We start from the raw sequence: 5286 nt of genomic DNA, 5'->3' as shown, positions 1-5286 counted from the left end.
AATCAAGGGGGTGTGAACTCAGGGAAATTTGAGTTACATAATTAATTAAACGAAAAAACATAGCATGTGAATAATCGAAGTACCGATAGAGTGCTCAGGCATCCAATTAATGATGCTGATTCTAGGCTGCAATTTAATTATACATTTATATCTTAATGTTTTTGTAAACCTTGCTTTTTGTGGGCTGTTGCGTACAATTTATATTTTGTAATGCGGTCATTCCCAATATCACTAGTTTGTCGTAAACCTTTGATATTGTTCTCAAAGGCTCTTAATCCGTGAGTTTGAAGTATGTGTATGTGAATGAAAAAAATTAGACTTTTTTTTCAGTACACTACATTTTTTTACAGACAAAGCTAAAGAGTTTAAATTAAATTATCAAATTTTAAAAGGATTAAAGTATAATTTTATATTTGTTGCTTTAGACATTTAAAGGGATTAAATTGAAAAAATTTCATCTTTAGGGGCAACAAAGTGTATTTTTACGGTAAAAATACCTAAATAAAGTTGGTGCAAATTAATCCCTATCATTTTCGAAAGTGAACAACTTAGGACAATTAATCACGACATTAGTGTCTTCCATCAATTGTACATGATTTTGATTGGTATAGTTACAAATTTAGCCTTTGATGTTCTAAAAAAAAAATAACAAATTTAACCTCAACATTTACACAAATGTTGGGAGATAAATTGTTAAATTAAGACCAAATTGACAAAATATGTAAATTTTGAGGGTTAAATTTATTATTATACCAATTAAAATCATGTACAATTGATGAGTTAATTAAAACCAGATCCCAACATATAATTAAATTTATTATATATTATATAGATATGAGTTAATTTTAAAATTTTAATTAAATTAAATTCAAAAATATTTAAAGCCCAAAATAACTCGAAAATATGAGGATCTACATTAATAATGCTAAATGTACACAGGCTAAAAAACCTTGAAATATTTTACATTTAAATAAATAAAAATAAAAATTCTACCCGTCAGTTACTCTACTTTCTTTGTATATATTATCAGCTTTTTCTTATTAATAATGATAAGTGGGCGCATCATAATGCGTAAGAGAGGTTGCAAGAGAAGCGTGTTTAATTGATCCCTCCATACGTATATCCATATCATCCTACTTTGAATAACTTCTTGGATACGTCAGAAAAAAAATACCAAAATAATAATAATAACAATATTGAACTTCATTATCAAGTTTGCTATGTAGGGAAGATAATTTAATTTTAGAAAAATACGGTAGGAAAAATTAATATAAACACACAAATAAAGCATAGTAAATTTAATTTCTGAAGGCTGACGAAAGCAGTTGTACATTTTAGAATCAATGGCTACCACGTAATTCATTGTATGGGATTTCTTCATCCCGTTGGTATTGGTATGCTGAATTTTGAATAAATGCCAGGTTTTACTATTTTATTTTAAAAAATCGCATAGTAGTAGAAAACAAAAGAGCAATTGGATTTCTCAGTGAAAAAGACAAGAAAGGATGTTGATTCAATTAGCACCATTAACGGCACGCCATTATTTTCCCCTTCTTTTTTTCTTTTTGCATAAATTTTCTTTAGTCAATATGACAATTCATCAGACATTCAATTATTACTAATAATTAATTAAAAAGCTTCACCTCAAGTTCTTCAAACCACGACAACTTTTGCTTATGTTAATTACCCATTTCAATCCTTAATCATGTTTCATTAAAAAACCTTCTCTTACCACAAATAAAATCAATTTATCGGTCTATCTACGGCAAACTTCTTTCTGGATTTCAAATTATTTTTTTTCTATAACATCCACCTATCAAATTTTGAATTTTCCTTATCCAATTTCTAAGGTCAAGCTTATCAATCAGAGAAAATTTTTAAGTAATTGATAGAAGATACCCGCTATAACATTTAAACTAGATGAAATTAAAATTTTCATTAATGTGGTTGGGTTAAATCTTCATTTATAGGAATGAAGTATATTTTATGGATAGTCGTTTATTTTTTAAGAACACTTGTAACGAGCAGGGGTAAAGTCATGAAATTTTTTTAGTGAGGCCGAAATTAAATTGTAATTTTACGATAGTAAAAAAAAACTATTTTATCATTTTAATTGTCTATATCTTTATAATTTTTAAAAGATTAAATCAAATTTTTATCATTTTAAGTGGTCTAAAGTGTAATTTTACTTTTATTAATATAAAAATTTAAAGGACTTAAATAAACAAATTCATTTTAGGAAGGTCGGGGCCTTGCCAACTCCATAACTACGCCCCTAACAACGAGATAAATAATCACTATTATCGATTACGAATACATTGATTTCAACAATAAAAATACTAATTTATAAGTTCAAACTTACAAATTTAAGTCAATCGGTCACATAATTAATAAACTGTTTAAACTTTCAATTGGTGGCTTCTTTTTGTTACTGTTAACCAGCGAGTAACTTTTCAAAATTGCACCTTGAATATTTTCTAAAATTGAATATAAATACTCATTGTCGAATGAATATATATATTTTCAAATTCACACCGGCCTTACTTTTAATTAACATGTTATTTATAATAATGGCATTATGTTAGAAATTATAAAAGAACATTGTGATAGAAAAGTATCGATTGCAGTTGATAGCTAAATAGAAAGTTGAAGTGGCGTGTCTGCTTTTAATTTTGCTTTCATTAGTGGTAATTAAACCAGATAGATTTAGATCCAAAAAGAAAAAAAAAGAACACATAAAAATGGCTGGAAGAAGGGGACTTTTATCGCTTCATTTATAATTTGATCTTAAATAATTTTGTTTTTATTAAATATATTTAAAAAGTATAAAGAATAAAAATGCATGTGAAAGGGCGTATTTTTTATTTATTTTTATTAAAATAATATTTTTATAAATGATATCGCTTAATACCTGTATTTTTTTGTTTATTATTTTTTTCCATATTATTTAACTTCAGTAATAAAAAGTTAGTAATGACCCGTCAAAAAATGATTGGGCAGTTCTAACTATCAGACACAGAGCTGACGGCACCGAACGTGGCCGTAAAAAGGGTTCTTCGACTATACTAATACTAGAGTTAGGTTAGGTGTACCTCTTGCTAGTTGGTAATCAGAGTTAACTGTCAACAGTGTTTTAACTGCTCATCGGCACATTCCCCAATTACATTACGGATTTTATTTTATTAACCAATGTATTAAAAAACAGTTTATCACTGAAATTTGGTATCTCCGTGACCGTGAAATTTGGGACTCCCGTATCCAAAGTGTTATTTAAAGCAACTACTTATTTTTTATTATTAAAAAAGTTTTTTTAGCTATAAACGGTGTAAACAAAAGGTAAAAGCATCTCTTGCTTTTTGAAAATAAAACACAAATATTTCACTTTTTATTATAATACTTTTTAAAATTTTAAATCACTTATTCTGGGCTTCGTATTTAATTAGTTTTACTTTTTTAATTATTCGAGTATGTGTTTGTGATTATGCTTTGTACTTATCAACTCTAAAACAATTAAAAGTTTACTTTAAATGTCATCGTCTCTTTAAGATGAACATATATTTAATTTGTTGAAGACGAGGAATAAATAATAACAAATGTCACTTTGACACTAAAAAGAAAATACCGTCTCAATATATTAGAATGATAAATGTCAAAAATCTTCGATGCTCATCAATAAAAGTAACATGTTGATTGGAAAATTAATTCTAAACTGTACTTATAAATTCATTTATATTAAACTACTATTATTATTTTTTATGTACTTCCTTTAGCATTACAACAATACTTAAAACTATTTATAACTCTTCCTCAACATTCATTTAAATTAAAAGACACCACACTTAATTATTCTACACCAATAATAACTAAATTCGTACGAATATAAAGAACACATATATAATATAATTACGAATTTCTTGAAATGTGAGCTGCAGTCGTCCTTGGGCATAATTAAATGATTTGTTATTCATATTTTTTGAAGATTGGGCGTAATTAATTGAAAGTGAGAAAAACTAAAAAGCAAATAAAAGGAAAGGAAAAGAGCAATTAACTAACATTGAACTAAGGACAAGGCATGTGCGTAACCGCTGTTTGCTGCCGGTCGTCCTTTAACTATCTTGTCTTTTACTCTGTCCTTGGACTTCACAGTAAGTACCATTCGGTACTTGCTTATCATAATATTATTAAAAATTAAAGTACATTTTCAATAATTTTTTAGATGCTGTCCTCAATTATCAATTTGTGTTAATAGATAAGGAATATGGTTTGTTCTTTCTGTTGTTTTTATTTAATTAAAATATATAGGTTCAAACTTTTCACCTTAAGATGAGGTATATTTGCTCAAAATTTTATGCATATGAATCTCTATCTATCTTTTTTCCCTTTTACTTATCAGCCAATCACAGTTTTATTTGAATTTTAAGAATTTTTTTTATATAAGTAAATATTTGTTATAAATATAAGAATTGATTTGTTAATTTTATGCACATACATAAATTTATCATTGAACAAGTAGGAAAAAGCATTTAAATCCCTCCAAGTTTGGTAAAAAAAATACATTCTCTCTTCAACTTTGAAAATACCCACTTACTCCTAAAGTTTGATAAAAGAAATGCAGTAACATTTTAAGGTTTATTTATTAATTTTAATTGCTTATTATTCTATTTATTTTTGTTGTTTGCAATCTTTTAAATAAGGGTAATTAATTGATTTTTACATAAAACTTTTAAAATTAATATAAAGATGAATTAAATACAAAGTTAAAATTTTAAATTGAAAGAAAAATATGCTTAAATTTTTATTATTTTGTAATTAAAATTAAAAAATTTAAAAACAAATTAAGATATATATAATTATCTTTGCGAGAATGTAAAAGTAAAATGAAGGCTTCTATACTACAAATTAGATTGCATTTTGCATCCTATACTCAATAAGTAAGTAAATTAGTCCATCTAAATTAGTTCAAAGAGCAAATTGATTTTTCTAATAAAATTTTAATACATTTGTATTATTAAAAGCGATCTAGTTGATGAAATAATCGAACAGTGATATACGACGTGTACATCATACATCATATTGATATAAGTAAATTGATTTTAACAAACAAAAAAAAATTAATGAAAATTTTAACAAGATATTAATTTACTGTTTGGTAAAAAATCTGTGTAACGCTTTTACCAAATTCAATTAGTTGATGGGCGTGAAAGTAACCCTTCGAATGCTGAAAAAAGCGAACGGCCTAATGTCTTTCATTTATTGTGCCTCCATTTAGTGTGAAAGTAATCATGT

This window comes from Gossypium raimondii, chromosome 5 (assembly GCF_025698545.1).
Source record: "Gossypium raimondii isolate GPD5lz chromosome 5, ASM2569854v1, whole genome shotgun sequence".
NCBI classification, from domain to species: Eukaryota; Viridiplantae; Streptophyta; class Magnoliopsida; order Malvales; family Malvaceae; genus Gossypium; species Gossypium raimondii.
This window is presented reverse-complemented; position numbering follows the sequence as displayed.